Raw genomic sequence first — 14237 nt, forward strand, 5'->3', positions numbered from 1 at the left:
TAGTTAAGTTCATCCCTACCATTATTCTCCCTCATCTCCCTCTCCCTTCTTAAAATGACTTCAACAGGTTTAGGTGATCCATCTTCATACAGAAATGGAAAGAACATCAACCATATTCATCCTCCTTTTACTCTTCCCCTCCAACTAGTTTAACATTTCTGTCCTTCATTGCTTAAGTGTCTCTTCATTGTTCAGAGGGGTTTTGCCATGCTATTTCATTTGTGACTATGTTGTACTTTAATCAATCTAAGTCCCTCTATTATGCTTCCTCACCCTTTTCCCCCAACCTGCATTGTTAACAGCTTTCAGTGCATTTTGCTGTGCCTTGTTCCTACACAGATGTGATATATTTAAATATTATTCACTGTCTTTCATTCTCTTCTCCTTTCCCTCCTCCCCTAGTCTCCTCACAATAGAATGTACTGATTAAATGGATATTCAGGATGAAGGGAAAGATTCAAGCTTGACTCGAAGGAATCTGGTCTATGCACCTGATTCAATGGCAGTAAAATCTACTAAGAAGGAAAAAAGTGTTGGAGGAATTTCTAGGCACTACTATCTCTTCCTGGAATGTGAAGCCTCATGAATCCATCTTTGCACTTTAAAAGGATGCAAAGAAAAAGGGAAAAAATGAAAAAGCATTGGTTTAATATTTGCAAAATGTTACATTACATATAAACTGTACTATGCAAAAACAATGCACAGAAACAGGCTGGAAGTAAATACCAAAATATTAGCAGTGGTCATCACTGATAAGAGTTTTACTAGAGGACTTTTCTTTCTCTTGTGCTAAGTTTCTATGTCTCACTATCCTTTTATGGTGTTTATTACTCATGTGCTCAGAAACACAATTACTTTTAAGATAATCATCCGAAACTCAGAAACACAACGTGGTGTCTATGCATTTGAAGATATCTCTATTTGAAGAAGGTGTTCTTCCATGAAAATATGAGTCGGTGGATGTTTTGTACATCAAACAAGATTTCCATCCTATGCATCCAGGATATTTGCACCTTTGCACAGAATTATTTTCTGCCACAATACTTTAACTTTTAGTTTAGATCTGACTCTTTGGGCTGATAAAAGAAAGTTCTTGAATAGATTCTGAAAATACCCAGCTAATGCAACCTTAGAATGTCAGGCTCAAATTTTGTCTCTTGTTTCTTAGGTTCCCAGGCTTTTAGAGTGAATTTAATACCGGGTTTTAGAGAAATCTCCCTTGGAATGAAAGCATACATCAGTTATAACTGAATATGTGACATTTAAACCTGGTAAGTGTGTCACATCCCCTGGTCAGTTATGTGGCTGACCATAATCCTTAATCTCAGTGACTATAGAGGTCAGTGGTCAAAAGGAAAGGGAAATGCCTTCTCCACACCTAAGTAAACTCATTTTTTCTTGCTTCCTTTAATATCTCAAAAGACTGTCAAGGTACTCAGCTAAGAAAACACTAGCAATTTTAAAGTTAATAAAACTCAGGAAACAATTGCCTCTCAAATCTCCATGCACATGACAATGAGCATGATTGTAAAAACAGCCTTAGTTCTCCAAAGAGGTCTTGTAGCTTCCTGATGTCCACAGCATTTACACATCCTACATAGCCTGTACCCCTGCAGCAAAGATTCTTCTAGAATATTCAAAAAGAAGTTATGGAAGGGGTGAGTTCTGCCCTGTGGAGCAGGAGTGTAGCTTGATTGGTCTCTGGAGGGTGTAGCCCTCCTTTTCCAGTGAGATTCACTCTGAGGTCTGTTCACTCTCTTCTCCTAGTTCTTCCTGGATGTAATGAACAACTAGTTTGCTTGCTAACTGACCACCAACGTGAAATGGAAATTTTACATAATATTCATAGGAAATTCAGGCCCAAATCGCCTTGAATGTCAAACCACTCTCTGTACTTAATCTCATCCTTCCTATTTGGAGTCAGAGTTCATCCAACCAGCCATCCTGGCTTCTGTCTCAGTGACCATGTAGTCATTACACAAGCCTGGGATACTCCCTTCCTTCTGATCATCTCTCCCAGAAAAAAATCTAGTGAAGGGGAAATAAACTAGGGAGATTACAATCACTACTTTTTAAAATGTCAGCTGAAATGAATCTCAAAGCAATTCTTGTACATTGTTTCTAATTAAGAAAAGAAGAGGTACACTCTGGAGGTTCCTGATCTAAGACACCCACTCAGCCATAGGAAAGTATGAGCCAAGATGGCTGCCCAAGCTCTCTTCTAGAGTCATGGTTCCATGTTTAACACAGCAGACATGACTTTAATTCATCCCATCATTCAATTACATTGTCACAATATCTGGTGGTAAATACATGAGAGTGATAAATAAAATTTTGGAAAGAAAATAAGCAAGGCTACCCTTCAGAAGGGAAAAGTGGTTACATTTACGTTAAACAGATGGCATTAGTCATGATGGAGATAAATCTAGAGATTGTGAGTGTTCCTTGAGAAATTTTGACAACAACCAAAACTCCATTTGGGGTTTGGTGTGAGGTCTGGAGACAGGACTACAAGGGAAAACCTAGTCAATTTGACTTACTCCATTGGATAAAAACCACATGCACCAAACTAGTTAGTCATTGTGAACCACAGGAAAGGGAAACCCAGGATAGAGTAGTATGCTTTGTAATTCACAGAGCCTCATCTCCTAATAAAATATCCTCCCTTTTTTTCATTCACCCTGGTCTTCCCAAAGTGACTATCCAATTACTAATTCATTCTCCCATCTACCTCATTATTAACAGAAGTTATGGCAGATAGAAATACAGTCTGGCCTTAGAAATAAAAAATTCCTTATCTTACTAAAAATAAAATCCTTTTCTGGTATTATGTGGATAGCAATGTATACATTCAATAGACTGTGTAAAGATTAAAATAGAAGATATATATGAAATGTATCTGGCATGGACCTGACCCATAATAAATACTTGAGATTTTTCCCACCCTTCTCCCTCTCTTTGCATCCATTTCCAATTATAACAAATAAAAGATAAAGAATAAATTAGCCCATTGATGTGGGGTAACTGCTCATCACTCAAGCCCCAACTGGCTTTGTCCTTGGAACATCAGAAATTCTTTCTAGCCATCAGATTCCTCAGGTAAAGTGAGGGTTTAGACTAGATAATGTCTCATTTCCTCTCCGTCTCTAATAGCCAAAGAGACTATGCACTCAAGATGAGTCCTTGGAGCATTATGTTCATTCATTCGGCCAGATCCAATTACTCTGCTTAATTGATCATTCTTAATAATGGGCAAAATCAAATAACATAGATAAACTTTCAAGTTAACAAGGCAACAAATTAGCAACACCTAACAGGCTTCCTTTTAATTTCCTATTATGGTACCCATGAGAATACATTAAAAGATAAGAACTGGCACCAGTATGACTAAATATGAGAGAAGAAGATATGTTGAAGTTCAGACAGACTTTCCACTGACTGCATTGGAAGTGGAGAGTCATTGAGAACCATAATGCTAGATAGTACAGACACTCCCCTTTGAATAAGAACAGCCAGAACATTCCCAAAGCAAGAGGAAGGCTTTGACTCTCCCTCATTGCCTGCCCTTAACTCCAAGACAAGGGGTGGCATTGACCAGAAATGTAGGTGCTATCCTCCACTGAGTCAATCAACATCATAACCTCTCTTTCCTTCCTCATCAGCAGTTTTATTTCTATTTCCATTCAGAGACTACATTTCCCAATGAGCAGTCAGCTGGAAGTAGAAGAGTCTGGGAACCAATGTAATGAGTACCAAGTAGGGATGGGGGCAAGAGAAGTCCTGAAACTTGTGTGTGGTGAGAGGTGGGCACAGGGCAAAGAGCTATTGTTTTTCGTGTTCTATAATTTCATAGGAATTGCATTTCACTCATTGTCAAAAATCCAACTCCTTCCAGAAGATGTATGCTGTGCCTGTAAGGCATCATATATAGAACTTTTAACCTTTTTTGTCTAGATCTAAGAAGGAAAAATAACAGTTCCAAAGCAAGCAGTGGAGCCACATCACTCACCCTGTCTGTTGATAACTCAATACTGAACTTATGAAGGTATTTTATAATGTTACAGAATGGAATATTTATACTAAAATCTCAAAGGAGAGCTTGTTTTATAAATTATCACTGCAAAGGCAGATAGAATAGATTTTTATTCAAAAAGCAATTACTTCAACATCTTACTAGCTAAAAATTCTCAGGCTCTACTTGGTAATCATTTCTTGGTTGATTTTGTGCACATGGACTCTTTTGTTCATAGCTTTTCACAAAAATTCTCTAGAATCTAGAATTCTCTAGATTAGCATAACTATATCACCTTTAATAGGTCTGTCAACTGGAATTTAGGAAATGTAATTTGTCAACTGTATGATTGAATGTGTTCTTAATTTGAAAGTAGAAACCAGATGGAAATCCCTGTTGTATTCAATAATGCATTCGACACAGTACATGCTGTTACCAGAAGGATTTTGTCCTGCTTTCTGTTTAATACATCATGTTGGAAGGATGACTGTAATATTCTAAACTGTTGGATTATGGCAATCATACCAGCATTGCAGAGGTTTAGAGTCTAGATATTTCCTTATAAAATAACAACCTGCACAAATGAAAGGCAATTCAGAAAGTCTCCATTTTTCACTTCACCATAGGGGTAGCAGATAGCTATACCATAGATCCTTTATTTCTCCTTCTCAATTTAGACATAGAATTTTATACCTTTAATTTTTAGAAATATGTTAATAATTGAGAGATTCCCTCTTTTGTATTTGTAATTATTTCTCTAGAGGACAGCAGCCATCACAGCTCACACCTGTTAGGTATGCACTTACCCATGTGCCACACTCTGTGCTCAACGTATTATTACATATATTGTCTCCTACCACCTGGATGATAATTCTAGGAAATAGGTGCATAATTACCCCCATTCTACAAATAAGGAATGCAAATATCAGGTATCTGGGAAAAATTCTTCCAGAGAGTCTGTAAGAGTGGAAAGATATTGGTTCACAGAATGCTATGGTAATCAAATTTTATGTGTAACCAAGAGAGTTTTTACCCTACTAAATTACACTCAGCAGGTATTTATTGTGTGCCTCCTATGACAATTTTTCTAGGCAATTAGAGTCATCACATGGCTTACAGATGAAGAAGTGGTAGATTCTATTAAGAAAATTGAAACGTGTAAGAGATTTGACAGTGATGAGGAATAGTCAAAGATAATATGGAAGGTGTAAAAAATGGTGTGTATGGATGGTATTTCTGAAGAAATAGCTTTTAAGTAGAGAATTCATCGACGTGGGGGATTATGTGTGAGAAAATCTGGGGGAAAGGGTTCCAGACAGAATACACAGCAGTTGCAAAGGCTCTGGGATGAAAACAAAGTTGGTAAGTTCCAGGAATAGAAAGCATGCAGGGAAGCAGGACTGAAATAAGCAAAGAAAAGTCTGAAGAAACTTTAGAGCTGCCTCCATGGGCCAGACTTTCTAAGGCTTTAAATTGTGGTAGAGACCTTGAGTTTATTCTGTGTGGCATGAGAAGCTTGTGAAATGTTCATCCAAACTGATGCTTTTCTCTTTTTCCTGGGAACAAAACCACACCAAATTTCATAGAATACATTGCCCTTAGATGTGATCAGATAACTAAGAGTGAGTCAATAGAATGTGAGCGGAAGTGTATACACTGCATGGAAGACTGCATGATAGGAATATTCACCCACCCACCTCTATGCTTTTTCTCTTTACTTGCTCTCAGGGATGGAAATCTCAAGACCAACTTTCAACTATGTGTTGAAGGTAGCAGAGTCTCCATCACTTGGAACTCTCATGACCATATTGAGGAAATTCCAGGCAACCAACTACCAGTTCACTCACCTCCTAAGTGCTACATGAGACCAAATTAACTTCCATTTTGTTGATCTAGAACATGTTTGCACTTCCACCATGACTGAATCTACCACAACACTCCCAGCATTCATTCTCCCCTTTCTGCTACTGTACTAGAACCCTCAATTTCCCACTTAGCACACGATTATGTGAGAAAAAGATTCTATTTCTAGGCCTCCCTTACAGTGAAGGGTAGCAACACAACTGATTTCTGGCCACTAGAATATGAGTGGAAATGAGGTGTGCATTTTTAAGATTGAAGCATTATGGGAAAAGACATTAATAAACTTGTATCTTTGCCCTTCCCATTGGCCTGAAAGCAGATATGATCAGGTTGAGCCATCTTGAACCAATGAAGGCTATGCTCTATACATGGTACAACAGTAAAATAGGAATAGCCTGGTTCCTGGCCCATGACACATGACTTACAGCCCTTCTATCTTGTTAAACCTGCAGTTACTTAGGGTTTTTATTTCAGCTGTTAACTATGTTCTAAATAATCTAGAAGTCATCAGGATGTTTATATTTTAAATCTCTGATGGCTAGGTGAATAATAAATTGGGAGAGGCAACAAAGTAGAAACAGGGAGACCATTAAAACTCTAATGGTCATAATGTAGGTTACAGATGGTGGAGCAGACAGAGTGGGAGAGAAGTGGTAGGATTCAGGGTATTTGTGGAAGGTTGTACCAATGATATCTAATGTAGATTTCAGGTAAGGTGTTTGCCAGAAAAAGAAAGCAAGCCTCCCCAGTTTCCGGCTTGAACTGTTGGCAACTGGCACTACCATTAACTAAGATAAAGAACACCAGACAAGAGACAAGTTTGACAAAAGAAACCAAAAGTCTTTGCTTGATTATTCATCCCAGTAGAGATGTCAAGTGACCTTCTATGGAATTTGAAGGGTTTCAGTCCGGAGTTTAGGAAAGATGTTGGAGCTAGAATATAAATTTGGGAAATTAAATTAATAAACTTTTAAGACAATGTATAAGCATAATTTCGAAGGGCCTTTTCTACAGCAAGAATCTAGGAAACATAGAGGCAATAACATGTTGGATTATCTCAACATAATGTTAAATATTTTCCTGATTAGCAAAAAAAAATAAATACTCACATGCTTTTCTTCATTTTATGGTGTGCAGAACAATTGGTATCAGTTCTAGGCCATTTAAAAGACAAGATAATATTAAACATCATTTAGAGAGGCAAAAGGATTATTGGCATTTTCAAAAAGACCGTATTAGATTCTCTTCTTGTATTTTTTATCATGTTATCTATAGAAGCATTCCTGTCTGCTTTACATTATGTGTCCCCCAAAGGAGTGGGATTGTCACTGGGAGCTATGCTTACTGACAGAGGAAAATGGCACTTGTACCTCTGGATGCACAAAGTTAAAAAAAGTAGTACTTATTGCTTCCCTTACTTTGTCAACTCTCACCCTCTTGTTGGGTATTTATACTATATGGAATTGTATTTTCCTGGTTGATATTAGCCTCAACACTAGCCTCTAGGAAGGAACTAAATTGCAATGCTTTCTTGAGGTTTCAGGACTCATGTAAAGACTGTGTGCAAAAAGGCTTAACTGTTTATAAGTCAATGACCTCTCCAGTTAATGTAAATACAATTTACAAGATCTGCTCAATATTTTTGAAATGGTTAAAGATGTGTAGATGGAGCTTGCAATGGTAAAATGACCTACTAAACTGTGTCAAATTCCTCTTAAACTCCTGAGGAGCAAAAAGATACCTTATGTCATTCCCACTCACACTTTCTCTCCCCTCAATTCATTCCTTCCTTAATTACTTGTACAGGTCCCTGTATTTGTTTCCTAGGGGTGTTGTGGCAAATCCACAAACTTGGTGGCTTAAACAACAGGCGTCTACTCTCTCATATTTCTGGAGACCAGCAGTCAGAAATCAGAGGTCAGCATGTCTTCAGGGCTACATTCTTCTGAAGGCTCTAGGAGAGAAGCCTTTAGTGCTTCTTCCAGCTTCTGATGGCTCTCAGTGTGTTGCAAGGACTATACTGTGTAAATCTAATCTCTGCCTCTGACTTCACATGGCCTTCTCTTCTCTGTGCCTCTTATAATACACTGGTCATTGATGTAAGACCCACCAGGACAATCCAAAATGAGCTTATCTTGAGATCCTTAACTCAAATGTATCTACAAAGACTCCTTTTCCAAAAAAGGACATGTTTATAGTTTCTAGAGATTAGGACATGGATGTCTCTTCTGGAGGAAGGAGAGCCACCATTCAGCCCTCTGCAGCCCCAAATCTCATAATCACTAAATTCACCCAAACAATTTTATAAAATGCAGACTCTCAGACCCCATCCTTAGACATTCCAGTTCCAAGGCTCTGGTTATGTGCATATTTGTGGGTTTTTTTTTTTTTAATCTCTGGGTGATGCTGATGGTTCTTTTTCTCCATTCTTTCAAGATTCTGATTTTTGACACAACAAAGGGATTGGACTTTGAGCACATGATAAAAGCGAGAGCACACAAGGGAGGTGTGAGGATAGGTAAGACACCTAAAAAATTAGTTAGCATTTGTTGCCCTTAACGCAGAGAAACTAAAGCAGATACTTTAAAGCAACTGAGGCCAATAGGAGAAGGGGACCAGGAACTAGAGAAAAAATTAGTTCAAGAAGAATTAACCTAGAAGGTAACACACACACACAGGAAATTAATGTGAGTCAACTCCCTGTATAGCTATCCTTATCTCAACTAGCAAAAACCCTTGTTCCTTCCTATTATTGCTTATACTCTCTCTTCAACAAAATTAGAGATAAAGGCAAAACAGTTTCTGCCAGGCATCAAGGGGTTGGGGGAGAGGGAGGGGGCAGAGTGGGTGGTAAGGGAGGGGGTGGGGGCAAGGAGGAGAAATGACCCAAGCCTTGTATGCACATATGAATAATAAAACAATAAAAAAAATTAAAAAAGATTCTGATTTTTGAAAGTGACATACTCGTTTACGGCCATACCACCCTGAACACACCTGATCTTGTCTGAAAGTAACATACTTATCTGTATCATCATTAATTGCAGTACAAGACAATAAAATATCAAGAATAGAAAATATCAAGAAAGTAGTACATGGGAAGTTCTGGGCTTTTGAATCAGTCAAACCTGAGTTTGAAATTTGGTTGGGCTTTGTTATTGCCTAAATTCTCTGAGTTTCAGTTTTTCTTATCTGTGGTATAGTGGTGTTAAAATTATCAATTTATATTGATGATTCATAGATAACAAAAGTAAAACCTTAACACATACCCACTGATCAATTAAATGGAAACTATTATTAGCAAAATATGTGTTTGGCTACCTACTTTATTCCATGTAGCTGTAATACATTTATCCAAAAGAATTCATTAATTGCATATCATGATTTACATAATTTTACCACACAAGAAGAATAGTTCTTTATAAGTTTTTGCAATTAGGGCAAATTGCAAATATCAAGGGATTGTGATAGAAAACATTACCTCCTTACTTGCTAAGGTGATGGCTTTCCAGTTCCAGATAGTTTCCAAAATCCTGAGTTAATGAAAATTTTCCAATGTTTGATTGACTCGGTGGCTGCACCTAACCCCTAGCTATGAACCAAGTTTTGTCTCCTCATATTCATAGATTGATCCCTAAGTCCCAGTGTGACTGTATCTGCAGGTGTGGTATGAGATAATTAGGTTAAATGAGGTCATAGGGCCGTATGGCCTTATAAGAAGAAGACAGAGATCTTGATCTTTCTTTCTTTGTCATGTGAAGACACTGTGAGAAGGCAGCTGTCTGCAAGTCAGGAAAGGAGCCCCTACCAGAAACCAGCTCTGCTGGCACCTTGATCTTGGACTTTCTAGCTTCCAGAACTATGAGGAATAAATCTTGTACTTGAAGCCACCTTGTCTGTGGTATTTTGTTATGACAGCACAAGCCTCCATCTAGCCTTACCCTCTTTAAGCATTATCCTGAAAGGATATGTCCTCAGAGTTTTGATAAACACTCCCCAGGCCTGCTACTTCTTAATTTGGATAGGAGGATAGGATGGCAGGGATTAAGTGATAGGCAACAGGGTGTGTTACCTAGAAATGAGTTCTCCAAAGCCCAGCTTATCAAACATAAATTAAAGTCATCATTACAGATTTCTCCAATGGAACTATCAGATCCATAGTTAGATCAGAATCAGCACTTTTCCCAAGTAATATATTTATATTTTCTATAAATAAGTTCCTTGACCACTTGGGTGGATAATTTGCTCATGCTTCTGCTTAAAAAAAAGAAAAAAGAAAAAAAAAGCTTTGATATTCATCATTGTTTCAACATAGTCAAAACTTGCCAATTCATAGCTACAAACACCTACTGGGCCTTGGCTCTTACCCCACTTTATGTGAACTTTGTACCAGCTCACGCTGGCATACTGATGCCCTACTGACCAGCGTTATTCGTCCACCTCTGCACATTTTTGCATCTCATTCCCTCTACCTCACATGCCCTGAAGCACAGACACTACCCAGATCCACTCTAAATCACACTTCCTACTTCACCTCCTACATGTTCTGAATACGCTTCGCCCCCCACTCCAGGCAGTGACTCAGTACCCGGTGACTTTATTCTGGCAGTGTCACACTACTCCAAGCACCTTCCACAGGGTAAATGAAAAAAAAAATTACTTGTTGATCTAAGTGTACTTCTCGATGTAAAGAGTCCTTGAACTGCTGTAGTACTTCCTGTCTGCATGAGTCATTTGGAAATAAATCATGAACCTTCTTGGGACAATCCATATGTATTTTGTCACCTGTAATGTTCATTTTTCGACTGTTGTTTTATTTCCCCCTTTAGTGTGAACTAAATTAAAAGCTCTGGAGGCCCACCTCCCAGTGATGAGATATGGAGCCAAGAAAGAATACAGGTTCCAACCTGGATATCTCCAGGTTAATACATCACTTCCCTTACAATAAATTCCATCTGTAAATGCAGACCATAATATCTACCTCCTTGGGATTTATACAAGAGTGAGAGGATAAATTGTGAAGTATATAGCACAGCATCAGCTTCATGGTAAATTCTCAATATATGGGAACTTTATTCTTTATCCCAGTACCTTGCATGAGGTAAAATTTTTAATTGTTCACTTAAATATATCTGTCTATATAAAGAGAAAGAGAGAAAATGGCAAATTTAAGTGGTCCCATAAGACTTCTTCTAACCCAAGATGCCCTGAGTTTATGAATTTACAAGTATATCAAAACACACTGCCCAGAAAGCAGCCCAACAATGCTCTTTTTAAAAGCTGCTGCATTTTCCACATTTCTTTTATTGTTCAGAAAATGGCTTGATAAGCCCACAGAATGATTTGGAATTCTTCCAGGTCTTGTGAGCCCATTGTTTGCAATTTTATAATTGACACTTTATAGTAACATTGGACTCAAAGGAGACAGTCTGGAAAGTTATTGGGAGTGATGGAATTTTCCAGTGGTGGAACAGAATCCTAATAATTCAGAGACATCTCACTCCTGTAGATGTCCCAGGGAAAGGTTAATGTATATGTCATTGCCTGTTGAAATTTTCCAATTACGGACTTCTTACTAGCTACCTTTTCTTGAAGATAGCTGTACACAGACCAAAATTAATTTTTAATATAGATGATGTTGACCCCAAAAAAGGAGAGCAAAAGAATAGCTCTTTTTTATTTAAATTTAGATATTATACTGCTTTAGTTCTCCTTTGCCTGTGTTCATTCATGAGGGGTGAATACCTTTGTGGAACAGAGACTTGGCATTGTGTCCATGTTGGAGGCACAGGGCGGAAAAAAGTAGAAGGATTTGGGAAACACCAAATCCCTTCCAAATATAATCTCTATTGGTTTTTACTCAACATGAAGATTCTACTTTTAGAATCACATCATGGAAATACGTTTTGTACACTGATTTTTTTTAAAAGTATCTATACACACAAGAGAAAAATGCAAAATTTAAAACACATGGAGGTAGAAAGGGACTACAAAATAGTCTTCTTTCTTGAAAAAGAAGAAAGAAGTAAAAATTTCAACTTCTGCTTGAAAAATTTTTCTGGTGCAACCCTGTGTAAAAAACAAAATCTTTTATGTCAAACATATCAAAAAACCAAAATCTTATTTCCATATTTCAATGTGATCATCGTTTTATCGATGCTATTGTTCTTAGGAACACCTTTGCCTTTACCAAATCTCTCCAGTCCCCTTCTTTACTCCATGCTCAATGTCTTTGTTCAGTCTTCCACCACTGATCAGAATTTTTAAAAACAACTTCCTCTCTAATCTCACTTCCTCTACTTTCTTCCATTTCCCTCTAGAGCTAAACTATGATGAAGACAGACACTCTGCCCTGCCCAGCAATGCCCACCTCTCTCTAGTGTTGCAAGAGGAAGTCTCAGCTTCTTTGATTGTCAGGAACCCTTCCGGGTCCTGACAGACTCACCACCTGCTCTTCTCCCCATGCACACTGTCCTCCAATACCCTGTCTTCCTATTCCTTAAGCAATTCTCAGACACTTATGCATATTACAAACATCTCCAGCCTTTTCACACACTCCCTAGCTTCTTTGCCCTTTTTCTACCTGGCCACAGCATTCTGATCCTCCTTTGCTCCCTCAGCTGACACACAGACACTCAAGGCAGACTCCAGTGGTATCCTAGATGCCTATGATGTCAAAGCTCCAAGTTTCTTCCTATCTATAATAGGCCCATACTGAACTGTGAAATGCAAATTACCACACTGAACAAGAAGCCAAGAGAATCCCTGGTTTCTTCTTCATGACCTAGTCCAATTAAGCACAAGGATCTCTGCCCACAGGGGCTTCTCACATCCTGAGTGAAGACAAGGGGTCAGTGATGTATTTCCAAGCAGGAACAACTGAAGACAGTATCACTGTGCACTGTTTGCATCTCCCAAACAGTGGATCTTAAGCAGGAATGATTTTACTCCTTGCTGGATGCTTGATACTGTCTGAAGATTCTTTGGGTTATCCTGATTTCAGGGGGGAGTGAAGGGAGGATGGCTAGAGGCATCTGGTTGGTAAGACAAAATATGCAGTCAAACACACTAGGAGGCAAAGAGTAGTCCCATCACAATTTAAAAAAATCTTTTCTAAAAGTTAAGTTGTAAATTGGTTATATATGAAGTGATCACCAAATAGATCTTCTTAAAGCAATGATTCATGTCACTTGGCTGCTCAAAAGATTTAACAATATCACCACCCGCCATTGCCTATGGGCTAAGATTCCAATTTCTAAGCTTGGTGTTCAATATTACTCTTTGTGAAGTCTACCCAGTCTATGAGTTCCATCTTTCTCTATTATTGCCTTATGCAACCCAAAGCTACAGTCATTCTTAAGTATTCTAGAACACTATATGATATTGCTCATATTTTTCCTATCAATCTTTGGCTTTCTCAACCCCATTCCCAGTAGTGAATTAGATCTTCAGCCAAACCTTCTAATGTAAAATGTTAAAAATCAAAAGGTGTCTACATTTAACCAGAGTTACTCAGTAGCATACATCCAGGTTGTACTAATAAGACAATACTAATAAGTTCTTGAAGTTTGGAAGCTAAAAAATGATACCATATATAAATTACCGTGAAGAGGTTACCATTATGGTATCCCCAGCATATAGTAGAACTCAATAAATATTCTCTGTCCTCCTTTTAAATGGACAAAGCATCCCAGGCAATAAAATAGCTTTTGTAAATAAATTAGTTAAGGCAAGGCTACTAACTATCCATATTCCACTAAGCATATATAGAGAGAAGTTTATGTCTTACTCATATGAAATCCAGAACAAATGTTCCTGGTTGGGTGGCAGGAGTGGAAGGTAAGATGAGTTGGTGAGGAAGGCTGTGCTCCATGCTGTCATTTGGAGCCTTAACGTGGGAGGCTCTACCACCTTCCACGTGTAGCCTCTGTGATCATCTGTTTGACAACATCCAGCTTGCAGATAAGATAGAAAGTACCACCACTTCTTACTCATCTTGGCCAAGAAATGACACACATCATTTCAGATCATATTCCATTGGCAAGAACTTGTCACATAGTCCTACCTGGATGCAAGGCGGGGAGGCAGGGTTAGAAATGTGGATTGAGAGATGTGAACGGGTCTTCACAGCAATGATCCTGTACTATAGAAAGGAAATTCATCATTTTTTATGATAACAGAGCACAAGTAGAGAGGTGAAGCATGTACACAGGACAGCAAGCACACTTGCCTGGCTAAAATAGGAAATGGAGCTTCGTGACAGATGAGAATAGTTAGACAAGGGCAGACAGCCAGATAGTGGGAGACCTGTGACCCCGTTATTAGGAATTTTGCTTTGATTTAAGAGACAGCTGTAAATCAGACC

General features: G+C 38.3%; 1 long non-coding RNA gene across 1 annotated transcript in view; it reads right to left on the reverse strand.

Moving 5' to 3' along the window:
* The window catches only part of LOC109680973 (uncharacterized), a 39950-nt gene extending 26034 nt beyond the window's left edge, over window positions 1-13916 (reverse strand). The window contains exon 1 of the long non-coding RNA XR_012450828.1: window positions 13662-13916. This is a non-coding gene — a long non-coding RNA (uncharacterized lncRNA). The remainder of the gene's footprint in view (window positions 1-13661) is intronic.
* Between the last annotated feature and the right edge of the window lie 321 nt (window positions 13917-14237).

The sequence above is a fragment of the Castor canadensis genome, chromosome 8, assembly GCF_047511655.1.
Source record: "Castor canadensis chromosome 8, mCasCan1.hap1v2, whole genome shotgun sequence".
Taxonomy (NCBI): domain Eukaryota; kingdom Metazoa; phylum Chordata; class Mammalia; order Rodentia; family Castoridae; genus Castor; species Castor canadensis.